This window comes from Bos grunniens, chromosome 13 (assembly GCF_055505025.1).
Source record: "Bos grunniens cultivar Pamir isolate PY7600 chromosome 13, Bosgru_T2T1.0, whole genome shotgun sequence".
Classification (NCBI taxonomy): domain Eukaryota; kingdom Metazoa; phylum Chordata; class Mammalia; order Artiodactyla; family Bovidae; genus Bos; species Bos grunniens.
The window spans coordinates 37,831,917-37,852,141 of record NC_141177.1 but is presented as its reverse complement, the minus strand read 5'-3'; positions in this window follow the sequence as shown (position 1 = coordinate 37,852,141).

The following is a 20,225-nucleotide window of genomic DNA, read 5'->3' as shown; positions in this document are numbered from 1 at the left end:
TTCTTCCCTCCCAGATGCTTTAGCTGATCTAATGATTGAATTGAGATAAGATAGATCAACAGGAGAAAGACAAAGCTCTCACACATAGGAGCCCCATACAGGTACCAGGCTCACAGGCTAGTCTATACCATTTGGAGTTAAGCAAGGTGGGAGGGGCTGAGAGCTCAAAGAGGTGATGATTTTCAGAGGATGAACAGATTTTTGGTAAATGTCTGGCCTGTCGTGCAGATATGTCTTTCAGATATAAAAGGTAACTCTCTTCCTGGTACAGGCTCCCATCCACGTTCTTCTGGATGACAAAGGGTGAGCTAAGACCCAAGTCTGCTGGGTCTCAACTGCCTTCAGCTCAGAAAAATCCACATTTTGAGGTGGTGTGTTCTGCTACCCCTGCTCCCATCTTTGAAATTTCCCAAAGGTAAAGGCGAAAGACTGACTTAGTAGATTCCTCCATCTTCTTGGACCACCCTCCTTCTCCCTACAAGAGGTCAGGTTAGTTAAACTCATTACAGGGGGTGGTGATGCACAGGCTGATTCTATGCAAGCAAGTAGGCATTTCTGTAGAAACCACCACCAAAAGCCAAATAATAACTGAAGTAGACTAATCCCAGTTTTCTAGCTCTGCATCCAACTAGTCTAGAAAAGTCCTAGATGTTGGCTAGAAGCATCTTCAGATGGAGTGAAGGGAGGAGAGGCAATCTGACAGGTGCTGTGGTTTGCAGTCAGGATGTCTGTGATGACCTTACAGGCTGCACAGCAGCAGACAGAAGTCTGTCCATATGTGAGATGCCATGGTGGTTTATCTGCAGCGGACAGCAAATATATTTTGCAGGGTTTTAGGAAGAAGACAGTCTTGGTTCTCCCTGATTTCAAGTCAGAATGGTGGGAAAAAATTGGAAACGTTAGTTTGGAGAGTTGTATTCAAATACTGGAGAAACTAAGGATTCAGGATTCAGTTAGTTTACAAATAGAAAACAAAACCAGAAAAAATTAATAGCACTAGAATCTGATGTCCATAAAGATATCAGGGAAAAATTTTCTCTATAATCAACCTGAGTTTTATAGAAGACAAGACTACTTTGTTTGCAAATTAAGCCAAGTTTCAGTAACCTTGATCTGGTTATTCACATGAGTTTGGCAAGAATAGTAACTGACCATATTGGCCCTTGGCACTGCTTCACTGAGGAATTACAGGTGGGCAAGAATTTGAAGAATTTGGCAAGAACAGTAAAGCATGACCACACTCACTGTAGGTGAGAAAAACAGCTAACTGAAATTTTTAAATCTACTAGTGAAGAAGTTGACAACACCCTGGACAATAACTTGGAAGCATTTCAAACTTGAACACCTACAACATGCTCTCCAGCAATGCAGTCCCCCACCTCCTCCCCAGCGAAAGGTCACACACAAGCACAGCAAAATGTACTTAGGAGCACTGCAGCTGATAACAGCCAGAGACTGTACATGATGGAGACGTCTATTAACTGGAAATGGATAAATAAAATACGGTGTGCTCACACGATAGAATATTACACAGCAGTGGGAGTAAATGAACCACAGCTATACAGAGAAAAGGAGATAAATCACAGAAGAATGACATAGAGTGGAAAATAAAAATGTAAGACTGCACACAGCATAATGCTATTTATATAAGGTCAAAAGTGCAAAACTATGGTGCAAAAGTGTAAAACATGGTGTTTAGGAATACATACTTTGATTAAACTAAAAAATGAAGGAAAGAAGCAACCCAGGAGAGTGGCTCCCTTCAGGTCTGGCAGGAGTAGACAGTAGCTTATATGGCAAAGTTAACAGGTTACTTCTCAAGTTGCATGTTAAGTTGTTGAACATTAATTCTATCATGCTTCAGAACTTAGTTTGTGTCCTCTAAATACATAAAGCATTACATGCTATTCATCTACAAAATCAATCCTGATGTATCGATGATAAAATTGTAAGTAATTATTTTTTACCATCTGAGTGTAAAAACTAATGAGAAAAATAAGTCACCAGAAGTGTTTTCGAGCATAAATAGAAGTAATCCCAACTGTACGTTCATTAAAAGAAAGTTCTGATGTATCAGCCTTGAGATGAGTGATCTGAAAGGTCAAGATGCTAAGAAATGCTCTCATTATGAAAAGAAAGTCTTCAGAGTGAACTAATCAAGGCTTCTCAAATCATGACAGGGATTAAAACCTTGACACAAATGTGTTTTGACAGTCGTCAAAGGATTCAGAGTAAGAGTCTACAATCAACAGACTCCAAAAAAGGAGCCACTGCAGAAATTCTCCACACAAGAAACAAAAGCAAGGTGGCCTCAAAGCAAGGCAGTCAAGAACAAGGAGCCTCGCCAGGTATCTCAACCTGACTCGGGACGGGAAACCTGAGGTTAACACGTTAACACACAAAAGAAGGAAATTCCATAAGTGCTGGCATGGAGTCTTACATCTTAAGGTCCCACAGCCCACGTAGAGGCTTAACCACAGGAAGATGTACACAGTCTTTACCAGGCCAGTACTCGAAACCACAAATGCGGAATGCTTAACAATCTCCAACACTACAACAGCCATATTTCAAACCACAAACCCACAGAATCAGAGGACACATGGCTATCAATATTATACTTAGGCTAAAGCCTTTTCTTGACTAACAAGATACCTTGTGGTTTCTTGAGATAGAATGAGACACTTGAGTAGACATTTGAGGGAATGTGCGATGATTCATATAAGAACTAAAGGATTATACTACATCCTGAGATTTACCAATTCTAACTGAAAAGACCCAGAGTTCTTTCTTAACGGGATTTTAAAAAATTTATGACTACTCAAACATACTTTTACAGCATTTTGGCCTTCAAAGGGAATAAAGGCAAAAATACCTACCAACTGACGTACAGGGATAATATTAAGTAGATATATATTCAAACACATTAATATTCATATATGGATGTGGGCAGACACAATTCAAATGTATTTGTGTTAATGAATGTTTGCACACGTGTGAAAATTCTATTAGTCAAATATCTATTGAGCACGCTCTGCACAGATATTATTACAAGTTATGTACTTAGTAATTTGAATAAGCAACTTAACTGTATTTTATTAAGTAAAGAACAATTCTAGGTTAAGACAGTGGAAACAGATTCATGGTGTCTAGAAATCCTCTTCCCAAATCCTCAGTCCTAAAGCCATTTAAAATAAAGATATAAATCTTCCCAGATGAGACAGGAGGGCCTAAAGCTTTAGAGCAGTATGAAATCTGGAAAGTAGATGGCAAAAAGCAGCTTACTTAGCAGACCCTACCAGGCACCTATAAGCCTGTGGTGACGACAGCACAACCAACTCGATTTAAATGCACAATCCCTGAGTAGTTCAGGAGTAGCACATGCATGGCTGGAGTCAGGGATGAAGGGCTAAAGCAAAGAGATGGGCGAGGGTGGTTGATTCTACATGTCACTCTGACTGGCCACAGGGTCCCAGAACACCTGGTGAAGGATGATTCAGATAAGCCTGTGAGAGTGTTTCTGGATGAAGTGAACGAGCATCCTCCATAATGGGTGATGCTCCGCCAATAGGTGAGGGTCTGAGTAGAACAAGTCTGTCCCCTGAGTCAGGGAGCTCCTGCTTCCCTGGCTGCCTCTGAACTGAGATTTGGGCTCCTCTCCTGTCTGAGATAAAAACTGAATCCCCAGGCATTTTCCATCAAAAGGTACCTGAGCATGTGTTTCACCGAAACAAGGGCATAAACCAAGAAAGAAACATACAAGATTCACAGAAAACAGGAAATATAGGAAGGAGCCGAAGAGGAATCCAAGATGATGGTGCAGCAAATTTTGATGACTACCACAGGCGCAGTGCAGAGGGTAATTACTCTAAATCGGAATGAGACTGAAAATCTCTGACCAGGAGCATGGTAGTGACTGGCATCCATAACTGTGTTTCCTTCCAATGACAACTGGAAATTACAAAATCATTAACCTGATCAGAGATCTTTGATTGGACTGTGCCTGACATTGAATTTCAGTGGTGACACTGAATGTGAGTGGTTACCCTGAAACTTGGTGTTGTTAATCACCTTGTTGGTAAGAGCATTCTGATCTCCATGGAATACAGAAGAATATGCAAATATACCCCAATAAGATTAAACTCTGTTCTTTATAGACAATATCTCTGAAAGGATATAATAACCTGATATCGATTATCTCTAGAGAGAAAACTGAGGTACTGCTGAAATAGGTTATGAAGCAGAATTATATTTTTATGCCTTTCTTATTTCTTTTGAATTTTCATCATAAACGTGATTTATTCAAATTGAATAAAATACATTTTCTAAAGACATTAGCAGCAAATGCAAATACAATTTGAGCCAGCAATTTTACTTGTAGGATTCAATGATCTATTTAGAGATATGTTCATTGCAATACTAAGCTAGAAAATTATCAGAAATGACCCAAATGCTGGTTATCAAGAGACTAGTAAAGAAATGATGGTTGGTAGATAAAACTCTTCAGAAACACCAAAGTGTGAATAAACTGGTTAGGTATTGATAGAGAATGCTTTCCAATATTCCATATTAAGGAAAAGAAAAGCAAAGTTAAGAATGTATAATATGCTACCATTTGTGTAAACAGAAGAGATTAAGTTTTATATATCTATTGCTCAGATGTGCATAAAATGCAAGTGAAAGGATAGGAGAAAACTGCTGCTGAAAACATCAGTTTCATATAGAGAACAGCAGTTCTGCTAGGGGTCATGGATGGTAAGGGTTCTGCTGCATTTCTTCCTGTATCTTTTACATTTTGAATCCAGAATATATAACCCCAAAGTTTACTTTATAGGGCCAAGTAGAGTAAGTGAAATAATTTGAGAAGTAAGAAATAAAAAGTAAAGATCAAATGAAAATGACTGACCTAAGGAAGAGCGAACTATACACAGAATTTATGTTTTCAAAGAAAAAGTGCTAAAGGTGGTCTTAAAGGAGGTATGTTGCTCTGGAGAGTCTTTGTCTCTATTTGAACGAAAAAGAGAAACTGGTTAGTCCACAGCTAACCTCACACTCAGTGAAATGTTTATAGCTGATCAGGAGCAAGACAAGAATGCCCATTCTCTCCAGTCTTATTAGACTGAGTATTGGAAGTCCTAGCCAGTGCAATTAAGAAAAACAGACATTAAAATTGAAAAAAAAAGGAAGCAAAACTGTCACTGTTTGCAGATGTATTAAAAAGCAGAGACATCACTTTGCCAACAAAAGTCCATCTAGTCAAAGTTACGGGTTTTCCATAGTCATACATAGCTGTGAGAGTTGGTCCATAGAGAAGACTGAGCACTGAAGAATTAATGCTTTCTAACTGTGCTACTGGAGAAAGCTCTTGAGAGTACCTCAGCGAGCAAAGAGATTAAACCAGTCAATCCTAAAAGAAATTAACCCTGAATATTCATTGGAAGGACTGATGCTAAAGCTGAAGCTCCAACACTTTTGTCCATCTGATGAGAAGAACCAACTCACTGGAAAAGATTCTGATGCTGGGAAAGACTTGAGGCAAGAGAAAGGGGCAGCAGAGAATGATGGTTAGATAGCATCACCAACTCAACAGACATGAATTTGAGCAAACTCCGGGAGATATTGAAGGACAGAGGAGCCTGGAGTGCTACAGTCCATGGGGTCACGGAATCAGACATGACTTAGTGACTGAACAACAAAAATACAGAAACCCCTACAAACCTCCAAAAGCTCTTAGAATAAAATTTAGTAAAGCTGCAGAATACAAAAATCATTATGTAAAAACCTGTTGCTTTTCTACATACTAGTAAAGAACCATTGGAACAAAATTAAGAAACAATCCCTCTGGGTCATCCCAGTGCACCAGGCCCAAGCATCCTGTATCCTGCATCAAACCTGGACTGGCGATTCATTTCTTATATGATATTATACATGTTTCAATGCCATTCTCCCAATTCATTCCCCCCCCCAGGGAGGGAGGTGGGAGGGGGGTTCAGGATTGGGAACACGTGTACACCCGTGGCGGATTTATGTTGATGTATGGCAAAACCAATACAATATTGTAAAGTAATTAGCCTCTAATTAAAATGGATAAATTTAAATTAAAAAATAAACACCAAAAAAAAAAAAGAAACAATCCCGTTACAATTGCATCAAGAAGAGTATCTGGAACAAATTTAACTAAGGAGGCGAAAGACTTGTACACTGAAAACCACAAGACGTTAATGAAAGAAACTGAATACACAAACTGGACCAGTATCTTATACCATGTACAAAAGTTAAGGTACGAGGCACATACGTGGAGAAACAGCCTGAGAAAATGAAGGTGAATAGAAAACTGGTCATTGATGACCTGGGGAAACACAGCCCCGATAGCTCCCCAGTGAGGATAGTGGGATCCACAGCTGTGCTGGGGGTGGAGTGGTCTTACATTTTTCTCTGTGTTGTTTTCTCAGACTTAGTTTATTTTAGCACAAAGCCTAATCTCTATGTGCCAGCAAAATGCAACAACAATTGGAGGATTACTGTCATAAAATGGATCATTGTTGCTTCCAATTGTAGTACCAATTCAGAAAATCATGTCTTATTCAAAGTGTAAAATTACCCTTAATATGTAATAAATGAATATTTGCAAAATAATTTGTTACTTAAAACAATGTCTTGGTAATTTGCAATTATCTAAGTAAATTCATATTGAACAGTGGAAAGTCATACCATAAGAATTCATAGGGATCTTAGAAAGAAAATAAGATTTCTCCTAAGTGTTTTAAGTATTTGTGATGGTTCTATTACTTGTAATTCTGAAAGTATGAAAGCAAAAATCTTAAAGATCAATGAAAAATACCTTGAGATGTACTTAAAAGTGAACTGAAAGTGTTAGCTGCTCAGTCATGCACAGCTCTTTTGGGACCCCATGAACCTGCCAGCCTCCTTTGTCCATGGAATTCTCCAGGCAAGAATACTGGAGTGGGTAGTCATTCCATTCTCCAGGGGATCTTCCCAACCCAGAGATTGAACCCAGGTCTTATGCATTGCAGGTGGATTCTTAACCATCTGAGCTACCAGAGATATCAAAGGGAGTAAAGAGTCTTGTAGAATAGTATCACTACTCAAAAACTAGAATGAATATATAATGACATCAAAGTCATTGACATTGACTTTAATCCCTCAAATGACATTGCAGGAAAACAAGACTGAAAATATGGGGGAAAAAAAAACTCAGTGTAAGATTGGTATGAAATGTTTTCTCAAGAAAAGGTGAATGAAGTCCTGCTCCTCCCAGGATGCACATTGCCTTCCCATCACTGTCAGACCAGCTGGTACATGACAGCCACAAGATGTTTACAGCCCTGGTCCTGCCCTGACTACATCACAGTAAGGAGCACGGGGCCCTCCTGCTACAGACCCACGCGTCAGCACCATGCCTGTGCCCCAGATCTTCTGAGACTCAGCGACTGCAAGTCTCGGCAGCGTGTGGTTTCTCTGTTGGTTCCTGGCAGCTGTCAGAGCCGCACTCATGCAGCAGCCAGCAGCACATTAGTGTCCCAAGGAAAGACACAGCACTTCCAACACGGCAAGGTCTGACCCAATGCCTTGTTTAGCTTTTTTTCTTTTTTTCTTTAACAGGCAGGAATCTGGAATGACAGTCGATTTTTTTTTCCCTCTCCTGTCTGCATTCGAGTTTTTAAAAAGCATTCAGGGTCAGTTGTGAATCCCGTCAAAATTAACTGAAATAGCACCTTAAACACTCTTGTATGATTGGTGATATTTATAAGTGATAGCACTTCATTTTGACTGAGATTCTGACAAAGATTAAACTTCCCTGAATGCAAGTTTAAAGAAACACACCTTTAAAGAAAACCTTGAGCTACAGCTAGAAACTAGATGTGTTCATAATTCGCCAAATTTTGAATCCCTGCTGAGATGGTGCACCCCTTTACACATCGCACATGGACTCAGTGAAGTCAAGGACAGCTTGCTGACCGCACACACTTAACATTGAGTCCTGTGTCTACAAGAGCGTCACCTGTTCTTCTGCTCTGCGGTAGCAAAGAACGTCCAACAGCTTTGATTTTGAAGGAGCTGACCCTTTATTTTGATCATTCTGCCAAAAAAGTGGAGATATGAAATGGCAGGAAGATATCTCAGTGCCTTGAAGACAAGATTTGAACAACCAGACTTTCCTCCCTTCTGGTCAATTGTAAATTGACAAAAAGCAAACCACAGCAGCCCAGATTTAGGGGAATCTTTTACCTCATTATCAAGATCCTTTTAATTTGCAGAGTTTCTCAGAGCTCATAAATACCTCTTCCCCCGCCTCTGTACGATGTAAGAACAGATGAAAGGGAAGTGTAATGGTTCTGATCCCATTAGGGCGTCGACATTAGTGGGGGAGCAATTTTAAAAGTAATTGACTATACTTTACTGGCATCGGGAGGGGGCCGCTGTGAAGACCCGTCCTGCTCCGAGGTTAGTGCTGGCGCTGTTCGTCCTCTGCTGTGTGCCCATGTGTTAGGTCTGTGTCCCTTCAAGGCATCCCGATTCAAAGCACAACAGAAGAAAAATCATACAGGGTTGGCTCCTGCTGCCTGCGGTGTTCTGTTCACACCCTGCTCCACCAGGGGAACCTAAAGTAAGGCTCTGATCCCTCTGGTGATGCAAAGCTTAACAATCCCAGAGCATCCAGTAAAGCCTTAGTGTTGATACAGATTAATTCACGGGACATGGTCTAAGGGTTGTTTATATAGAGGTGTTCCCTTTCTATTATTAATTTACAGGCCCATATTTAAAGCTTTATGTTGAATAGCTTTAGATTTACATGAGGGATGTGAAGATTATTAGAGTTCCCATGTACTCCACGTCCAGTTCTTGTTACTGAAGGTATGTGACATCACAGTACATTTATCACAAGTATGGAACCAAGTTGATACATTATTCTTTACCTACATCCACACTTTATCCCTATTTCAGTTTTTCCCTAGTGTCTTTCCCCTGTTCCAGGACACCACACACTCACCCACTGCATTCACTGGTCACACTTTCTTCGGCTCCTCTTGGCTGAGACACTTCTGGATTTTCTGGGTTTTGATGACCTTGACAGTCTTGAGCAGCTCTGATTGGGTACACGGTAGGCTGTCATTCAAATGGAGTTTTTCTAATGTCTTTGTCATAATTAGACTGAATAAAAGATTTTGGGAGAAAGACCAGAAGTAAAGTACCCTTTCATCACAAACTATCAAGGGTACGTGCTGTCAACATGACTCATCACTGGTGGTGCTGACTTGGCTCACTGGGCTGGGTGAGGTCGCATGTATCAAGTTTTCCATGGAAAGTGTTTTCCTCCTTTCCATTCTTTTCTCTTCAAAAGCCAAGAAAAGCAGCCCGCACTGAAGAGAGTTCAAACTCTACCTCCTTGAAGACAGAGAGCCACATGATTTAAAAATCTTTTGTGCAAAAGACTTGTCTATTTTTTGCCATTTATAAATTCAGTTTACATCAGTATGGACTCATGGAAATTTGCTATGCACTTTGTTCAGACTTCACCACTGAGAGATTTTAGTTGGTCCCTGTGCCCTCTGCCTTGCTCACACTGTCTCTGTGTTCTTGGCTTTTGAGCTCAGGCTCATCGTATGTACTCCCTTCCCCGGTCCTAGAGTCAGCCATTTTTCTAAGATCCCTGGATCCTTTGATGAGTGCTGTATTATTAATAGAGACCAAACTCTGGACACTGGGTGTAGTCAGTGCTGCTGGGCTCTTATTGCCTCCTGGGCTTGTCAGAGCAAGGAAACATGTATCCTAATTTCCCTGTATACAAATACCTAGATATTTTTCTGTGTATCTGTTTGTATCTATATGACATAATAATAAAGTCCTCTGACTTTGTGGAGAAGCTTTATACTACCAGGTTCTTCCAAGTGTTCACCTTTTAGTTCCAAGATTCATAACTTGTGGGGACATGATGTCTAGCTTGGTACCTATAAGTGTTAGCCACTCAGTCATGTGTGACTCTTTGTGACCCCATAGACTGTACCCCACCAGCTTCCTCTGTCTGTGGAATTTCCCAGGCAAGAATATGAGTGGGTAGCCATTCCCTTCTCCAGGGGATCTTCCAGACCTAGGGACTGAACCCAGGCCTCCTGCATTGCAGGCAGATTCTTTACCGTCTGAGCCACCTGCATATTTCGAAGTTACTGGAAGTAGATCTAAAAGTTCTCATCACAGGAAGAAAATTTTAACTGTACAGTGATAGGTTGTATCTAAACTTACTGTGTTGACCCCTTTTCAGTATGTACAAATATGGAATTATGCTGTTCAACTAACACAATTCAACTTTACCTCAAACTTCCATCCGGTTCCATGAATCTCCCGCAACAAACTGTGCTCCCTCTGCACTGATGGCCAGCTGTAGGTCAGGCTGGGCCTACTCCAGAACTTGAGTCTCTGAGCACAGGGTCACCTGGCTGCACACATGCCGTCAAGGCACCTTTCCTCTAGGAGCTGAGTCTGCACTCAACTCCTGCACCCAGGAAAAGCCACCGAGGTTGTGAATGCCCGTTGATATTTTTGCATTATTTGCATCAATCTAGGCATTCCTGGGTGCAGGAGTTGAGTGCAGACTCACTGTCAGAGAAGGCGATGGCACCCCACTCCAGTACTTTTGCCTGGAAAATCCCATGGACGGAAGAGCCTGGTGGGCTGCCATCTATGGGGTCACACAGAGTCAGACATGACTGAAGTGACTTAGCAGTAGCAGACACACTGTAGCCAGAACCACTTGATTTCTAGTCTGCCACTCAGACCTTTTTTCCAGTAGCAGAGGTGCATTTCCTGTCAGCCACTTTTATACCCAGCTGTCATGTTTGGTTCTGTTTATTAGCCTTATCTTTCAATATCTTCTTTCCTTCTAGTAATTTCTTGAGTTTGTATTTTCTTATAGCAATTTCCTTCTAGTAATTTGTTGAGTTTGTATTTTCTATGTCAAGTGTATCCTTTAAAACATATTCTGATGACTAAGTTTTGGATTTTCTAGGACTTTTTTCACTTTTGTAACTTTGATGGTTTGTTTACCAGCACGAAACCCTAAATGGCCTACAATCAAATGTCCTCCCACTGTGGAGAACATGCATGTGCTTCTATAAAGTGCTCCTAGGGGCATCACAGACCCAGATTCAACCTGTATGTCTTGACTTGAAGTTTTATGAACCAAAAACATCAGTAAAAATTTGAATCCAAACCCTATATGAGACAGTGTTTTGTTTATAGACTGTGTTTTACAGACGGACTCTGGAGTTGTTTTTCTGTCCAGTGAGCACATGCCTGGCCTTCCTGGGTCTTTCTCACTCAGGACCCAGCCACAGTCTGACTGTAGCTTCACCCCCATGTACTTGTTTCCCCCGTTCATTTCTGCTCTTTTGGGCCATTAAATGCCAAACCACAGTGTCACTAAGGGTAGCCCATTCCCATGAGGTAACTGAAGCCCTAGAGGGAAAAGGCACATTGTATTTTGTCCCTGTTTAATTTTTGCCCTGGGAGATTTTCCTGTTTATTCTGAGTTTAGTTTTGCACTTGAGAGACTTTTTATATTTTATCTGATGTTTCTAGGTGTTTTGTGGTAGGACCACTTTGGGTGTTTTCTCTGCTACATTGTTTTTGGATATGATTATATTTTTAAATCATAGCATATAAATGATTACCCCGCAATTCTTTGACAGATGAGAAAAGATGAGACCCTAACAGGTGGACTTCTCTAGTTTCCATGTTGTGTAGTTTAACCTAAAACTCTACTGTCTCTTGACTTCAGACCCAAGATTTCCAGTAGACACATTATATCTGTTGAAAACTTCCCCAGATTAACAGGAAAATAAGGCCTAAGCAGAAGCAGGCAAGAGGCACCTGGTTCACTCAAGGGAACCCCAAAATTCAGGGTCAGGGGCAGATCTGGTTTCAGTCATACAGCAATATGCTGATTTCAAGATGCAAAAATAGGGAGTCCAAGGTGGAGAAATCAGGCAACAACTGCTGAACTACATGCTCCAAGGTCAACTAACCCCTGACATCATTTAGACTAGCCCCCTAGGGCTGCTGCCAGGAATTCAGTGCCAAATGTAATCATAAAGCAACACTGACAAGCCCACAGAGGGGGGCTTCTAAAGCAAGAGGTCTCTTTTCTTCCACCACAAGGAGCAGAAGCCGAGGAAGACAAGGTAACACCTGGTCTAGCTGAATCCTGAACTGGGAGGGCTTCTCTCCTAGAAAGCAGGAGTCCCCCATGTTTTTGGCACCAGGGACAAGTTTCATGGAAGACAATACTTCCATGGACAAGGAGGGTGTAGGGGAGGGATAGTTTCAAGATGATTCAAGTGCATTGCATTTATTGTGCAGTTTATTTCTACTATTATATCAGCTCCCCTCAGATCATCAGGCATTAGATCCCAGAGGCTGGGATCCTGCTATAAAGAATGATACTGAGGCAATCAATGAGACTTGGACATGACCATGAAATACACGAAAGCATTCAATCAATGTTAATAAGTTTCTTGGTTATGAAAGTATGTTTTTGATATTAGCGATAAGAGGGGAAAGCTCCACTTAATCTCAAGTTGTTCTGGCAAAAATCACAGAGCCTGAGATGCACACACCAGAGTGGGTTCTGCCTGAAGACCCCGTGTTTTCCAGCACATAGACAGTCAGGGCCCAGCACCCTCTTCAGACAGCTGACAACACAGGTTTCCAGGACTCACGGCATTTTGCCTAATGTGGTGAAGTCTTGGCATGTTTAATGTCACCTCATAAACTGAGAACAACTTGATTACAGGAGAACATGGGTAAATAATGGTTAGATAAAGTCAAATTACAACCACAGGTTCAGGCTGTGGCTTAAATGTGTCGATCTGTTCCTATACTTACAGGTAATCCTGATTTATTCGTGATCTGTTTACACTATCATCTGTTACCTTTCTCTAGTATTTTCCAGAAGGTGCCAAAGGGGGAAAATGTGGATGAAAAGGTAAAAAATACACTAACCTTTTTATTCATTAATCTATGTTTTTTACAAGCTGATTTGAGGATAATACTACACAATCTGCTGGTGCACATCTTCACTGAGTTCACTGGACACCAGGATTCCACAGAAATAGATTAGAAATCGCCATTTAGAATAGAAGTAGCAAACACTGTTTTACAAGTTTCATAAAACAGACCCTAGTGGAGCACCGTGGTACACAGTCCACACTGAGCCTGGAGCCGGTAGGTACCTGAGTCCCGGCTCTGTGGCAGAGAGGACCCCAAGCCTCCATGAGCCTCAGTTTCCACACCTTTACCTGCAAAACAGAAGCACAGAAGCACAACCTCTGAATCACAGATTTTGTGAGGATTAAATGAGGGACAGTGTGAGGTGCTTAGAGATGTTTGTGCTGACCCGCCGCCAGGTAAGTGTTCAGTTCACCTTAACTTTACACACACCATCCCAAAAAACAGCATGGCAAGCACTGACGCCTGCTTTACTTCTCTACACATGGGCACAGAGACTCAAGGGAGCAGACTGGGTGAGCTGCTCAAGGTTACACAAGACGGGGGCAGCTGCCTTCTCCAGGCTGAGCCCTGAGGCTCTCAGACCCTTGCGGGTTTGGCTGCTGAGCTGAATCACATGAAGCAATTTCTAAAAATTTTAAGAGGGATGTTCAGAAATGAATTATTAACCTTGATGATAGTTTAAACTGATTTATCGAAAGAAGTAGTGAAAATTTGAGATTTCAATATTTACCAGGAAGCATTTGGACTAAGAATATGAAGAAACATCCTCAAAACTCCTGAAAAGATTGAGATTTCTCACCAGTTTGGTTCTTATGAAGTCTGCTTTCATTATTAGCATTTTTGCTTAACTTGTCAGATCTGGATGCCTTTCAGGATCAATTTAGATTTGTAAGTGCAGCCGAAACGGACTCGTTGTGCATTCCTAGCTCGGCTGCTATTGACAGCTGCACCCAGAACAATGTACAAATGCAAACTGCTCCAACAATAGCCCGGAGCAATTATGTCCCAATAACTGTTCAGAAACTGCCACACCTGCTTTCCATCCATCCTTATTAACAAGCACAATTCACAACCTAAAGTGATAGGAAACAAACTAACTGTTACCAGCTGGTCCACGCAGATGCCGAGACGGGTGTCGCTGAGGTGAGGGACCCGGTTCCACACAAGCTGCAAATGCGTGATCAAAGTCCAGAACTTTCCTCGATCCATTCCGCTGGGACCAAAGGAATGTTATTGTCAACATGCGACAGTCCACCCTGGTTCCTGATGTGAGAGAAGTGAGATTTATGAGCAAGTTGAGCAATTTGGAATAAGAGCTTTTAAAATTTCTGGAACCTTTCAGTATTCCTGATTCAGTCTCAAGAGGGAAACAGCTTTTAGTGTCTCATCCTTGATTGGCATTTGGAGCAGGCTGACCTGGGATGGAGGGATGGTGACTGGCACCCCCTGTCTTCCAACTGCGAGGAAGGTGGCACAGGGGGCTCAGGGGCAAAGAAGATATAAACAACCCATCATTCACATTCAGTATCTCCTCAAATGAGACAGACCAGCACGGCAGCAACCAGACTTCCTTTGTAGTTAAGGCAAAGTATTTATGACAGTCGTCCATTCCTTGAAATCAAGGTGAATTTTGCACTCAGCTCAATAGGACACGTGCTCAATAGCATCACAGGGTCTGTTCAACAAGGAAACAGCAGGAGTGACCCAGGTGAAGAATGGCAGAGCATAAACTAGACCAGACTGGGTCATTACAAATGCAACGCCTTACATATTTAATTTTACAAATGGAACTCTTTAAAAAACAATGTTGTCAGAGTCCGCAATTCCTCTGGATGGAAGGCCTACTTTAGCTCATATTTTTCCAGAGACAAAGGCTCCAGGACATGAGAGAGTGTGCGTTGTACACTCATGGGCCTGCACCACCAACGGCATAGTTTTTCTTCTGTGAGAGACAAAAAACAAGCTGCTGCCCACATGTCTGTAAAACCACCTGCTGGGTTATGGTGATGATACAGAAAACCTGCTAAAATAGATCTCTCAAATCCATATGTTTCAGGAAAGATGAGGAGGAATCAGCATCAAAAAGGGTGAAGAAAGTGTTCATAAGAAAAGTCAGGAAAGTTAGATTGGCAGGACAAAGAGAATCTGGGAATAGTGCTGTGTTTACTTCGTGGCTTGATTCTGAAGGACCACCTCTTCTGGGAAGCCTGCCATGGACACCTCATTTGAAAGAGCTAACTTCTCACCTGCCACCATCACTGTTCCCATCCTTCTGCTTAACCTCCCCTCTCCTATCACCACAGTCGGACTCTAGACAACTGTTTCTGTTTTGCTTGAGATGTTCAGTGGTAAGTGTTTCCCACAAGAGGAAGATAAACCATGGGACAACAGGAATGTGTCCCTGGATCTCTGGAGTCTACAGAAGAATCTACAGAAGAGGCTGAGGCATGGTAACTCAGCAAAACTCAGAACGAACAACCGGTGCGAGCTCCAAATTCTTCTACAAATTCATCTCTACAAACAAATGGACCTCATCTGCCGTACACTAACAAACAAAAGAAAGCCCAGACACCACCCTTTTCTGCTAAAAATCTGTCTTTCCTTTATAAATGCTTGGTACTTATCATTAGTCAGGAAATAAACTGAAAGTGTAGATGCTGCAGGGTTTCCATTACCTTTAGAGGGGAAACAATTTCATCGTTTTGGCGATGGCTTTGCAGTGTGAATGTGCATGTCCATGTTACAGCCTGAAACAGAAACCAGCCCTAGAAACTCCCCAGGCGGACAAAACCAGTATAGTCACAGAGGCGAAGTTTAATTATGCTTCTTCTGTGAGACTCGCATGGCTCCTTGTTTCTGCTCTGGAACCATAAGCAAAAGAAACTGTCTCCTGAGGATGCTATGAAGTCACCACTGACCAATTCCCCATCATTTAGGAAAATTCTAGAACCATAACCAGTCATGGTGAAGAATAAAGTCACTGCTTTCTTGCTAGATAAGCTGCGTTAATAACAATGCACTGCTGAGCCTCACCCCATCTGGTTGGAGGCTCTTGGTTTGCCAACTGTTTTTTTGGTGTCAGCACACAGCGTTCACTAATCACTGCTTGGGTGACTCACTGGTTCTCCTTCTGTTGTTTCTGAGCTTTTGGCAGCATTTAACATTTTCAGTTATTGCTTTATACTTTAATCTGGACATGCAATATTATAATTTTGTTATAATTATAACATTTCCTCTGTGTACACTGTGTACACTGTCAAGTCTATAATTTTTCAAAAAATATGAGTAATTTTGGGGGCTTCCCGGGTGGCATAGCAGTAAAGAACATGCCTGCCAATGTACCAGACATGGGTTCAATCCCTGGGTCAGGAAGACCCTCGGAGAAGGAAGTGGCAGTCCACTCCAGTGTTCTTGCCTGGGAAATCCCATGGACAGAGGAGCCTGGCAGGCTATGGGGTCACATAGAGCCAGACATGACTTAGCAACTAACAACATACTGAGTAACTGAAAATTAAGATGCTATAACAAATTACTTATATATAATTTTACAAAAAACTCAAATTTTGGTAAATTTTATTATAGCTATAAATAATTGGGTCTCTTCCTATATTTTATTATTATGATTTCTAACTTTAAAAATATTTAATTTTTTAAAAAACTGAGATCATTACAGACATCAATATCCACGGTAAAAAGTAACACAAGTATTAATTTGATTTGGAAGTTATAATTAAACGTCTTAAAGAATTTATTCAGTTAACTGTTAATAATAATAAAAATGCTGATGATGAAAATGGAAGCTACTAACACTTCATATGCATCAGGATCTCTGCCCAATAGTGCGTTTTTATAAATTTGTAGTAACTTGTGTATATGTGGGTGTGTCTGTGTGTGTCGCTGTGTATGTGTTTGCCATGTGTGTCTTTGTATGTTTGCATGTGTGTGTGTGTGTGTGTTTGTGCACATCAGTGTGTGCACAGGGCTTTGAGATTATTTGGGAGGTTACATCTTTGAGTCAGTGCTTCTAAGGTATCAGGCTTAATAAGAATTTCCAAGACACAGCACATGGCATTATACAATATTCTTTTAGATTTCTCTTCATTGAATTTAGTTTTTACATTTGTATTTGGCAAGGATCTCCCAATCTTGCCTAAATGAATACTCACAATCTTTCCTGAATAAGACATCTTCTTCCCAACTGATGAGAAACAACGCTTTTACAAGTACTCATTTTTACTTTGTATAATGATCAAATGTACCATCTATTCTCATTGTCTCATTACTGTCCTCCTGAAATAGGATAGAAATATAAAAATAAGAAATATGGATGCAGGCGAGGGAAAAAAGAAAAGAAGAGGAGAGAAGGAGGAGGACTGACATTTCTTGAGGGCCTCTTGTCAGCCAGGACTGTTGCTAAGTGACACGGAATTCCAGATAGTCCAGGGCTTGCTCCATTCTAACTGAGTTAAAATCATTTTTCTTCTTCCATAGAAGGTTAACTTGCGATATATGGCTGTAATGGGCTTCCCAGGTGACTCAGATGGTAAAGAACCTGCCTGCAATGCAAGAGACCTGGGCTTGATCCCTGGGTGGGACGATCTCCTGGACGAAGAAATGGCAACCTGCTCCAGTATTCTTGCCTGGAGAATTCCATGGACAAAGGAGCCTTGTAGGCTACAGTCCACGGGGTTGCAAAGAGTCAGACATGTGTGAGCGATTCACACATGCACATATGGCTGTAATAGTGTAAATCTTAAATTTAGAGTTAGAATATCTGAGTTCAAATTTGGTCTTTCTCATCTGCAAAGTTCCAATGAGAATCAGATAATGTCTCATACAAATGTGTGTGTGTGTGTGTCTGTGGTGTGCTTGTGTGTGTGTGTGTGGTAAAAGGACATTTCCATATATGAATTAGTAGTCATACATTCTTTAGTTTTAAATGTGGTCAAATGTTTTGATTGCATTCTCGTTTAAAAAGTAACTAAAGACTAATGCATGTTTTAATTTGGTGAATATACCAATGAACTTAACATACTAAATTCTGTGTAGGAGCTGGGCCCTAGCAATTCCTGATACAGTGGCTGGATAGTGCCTCATTTAGGGAGGTAAGCATTATGTTGAATAAGATCAAACCAAACTCACACAAAGGGAGATGATGCCATGTGACTCACTCTCCTGATGCGTTTGAGCAGGTAGTGGAGAGCTTCGGGATTTGTGAGGGGATCAGCCAGGAAGAGCTATCATCACTCTGTAATGAACAATAAATGTTAAAAATAGAAACCTTAATTCAAAACGTGAGTTCAGATTTACATGTAAATACATTCTATAATATAAAATAATCCTATCATATATCTGACATATATTACTCCATCTAAATTATTTATATTTTGCCCACAAACAGTCCATATTCATAAATATCATATTTGGATTGATTTATTTTTGTCTTTATACACAGTCTGTTCTTCAAGCTCCAGGCTTTTAATTAATCTGGATTTGGGGTATAAATTCTTTGTGCCTTGATTAATACCAAACAAGCTTTATTTAATTAAAGAGACAGGCTGGTGAAAGAATTTTAATCAAAAATTTCATATGCATACAGTACATCTGTATTTAATACTTGCAAAGGAAAAAGAACACCTGATTTATTGTATTTGTTTTTTAAATGTTTTGAATAAAGCAATGGTTCTATTTCTTGTGATGAATGCCTTCTGTACCTACTTCATCTCAAAGCCATCACGGCAGCGATGAGAAAGAACAAGGAGGCCCAGAGGAAGCCCTCCGGCATCACGAAATGTTGGCATGTCTCTTGAGCATACATGAAAACAAGAGGCTTTGTTGGGTTTTCTTTGTTCAGAACCCTTGAGGGCACTGCTCTTCAAAGAAGGCAGGTGAGGAAACGAAACTTGATCCTAAAATTTAAGAGACTCATCATATTTTTTAATTTCTGATTTATGCTGTTGAAAATGGACCTCCTTTTAAAATCAGTATTTAATTCACAGACATTTTGATGGAAAGGCACTTTATAATTGCATTTAAATTCACAGGGTTCAGTGGACTCTTCCTTTACAGTTTACCAAGGTTTCTATGTGCATTTTCTCACTGCTGGACATGTAGATTGTTTCTGATATTTGACTCTCTGAATATTGATGCTCAATATTCCTGGGCATAAATCTTTGTTTATGAATCAGGTTATTCATTAAACAGAAGAGAGTCCCAGCACTGGAAGTCCAAGAGAGAAGCAGAGTTGTAGAATCTTACTGTTTCTTAACAAGCATCTCCCTGAAAAGCAGTGTATTCCCTCCATCAACAAGAATGACTGCTTCCATGTAACTCACCATTCTTGTGGATTTAATGAGTTTGTATCCCATGTTTTATACTACATGTAAATTGTAACAAGTGAATTAGGAATGCATCTATTGATACTATAAAATACAGTAGAAAAAAATTGCAAAGTTGTTTTAGAGCATGTTTTAGGTAGCTCCCTCATCAAAGTACCTTGTAAATATATAAGGAGCAGTGGCACCAGGCAGCGCAGAAAGCTGGTTCTCTGAGAGGCTGACTGGGCCAAGAGCGTTAGAATTTGCTAGAAATGCAAATCCATGTCTCTGCTCAGTCTGCAGAATTAGAAATCCTTGGGGTGAGACCCAGCGCTCTGTGTTACATCTTCCGGATGATTCTAAAGTGTACAAACCTGGGAGCTTTAAAGAGGAAAATACCACATTTCCAATGGCTGCTCTCTTGAAATGAACTTCAGCTATAACCAAAAGGGGGAAATACAGCAAATGTACGAGAACTGTAAGCAAGGTGTGAGACTACGATCTTGCAGGAGGCAGCTGTTCCCAAGCTGGGGAGGCAAGCAGGGTCCTCAGCACAGAAGAGCTCTCCCAGGGACTCCACATTAGGTCTGGCTCTGTTTGGGAACAGTGTGGGTAACACTTCTGCTCACCCCTGTCCACTCTGAGATGAAAGAAGAGAAGTGAAGTGAAGTGAAAGTCGCTCAGTCGTGTCTGACTCTGCAACTCCATGGAGTACACAGTCCCTGGAATTCACCAGACCAGAATACTGGAGTGGGTAGCCATTCCCTTCTCAAGGGGATCTTCCTGACCCAGGAATCAAACCGGGGTCTACTGCATTGCAGGTGGATTCTTTACCAGCTGAGCTACTAGGGAAGCCCTCTGAGATGCAGGAAGACCCAGCAA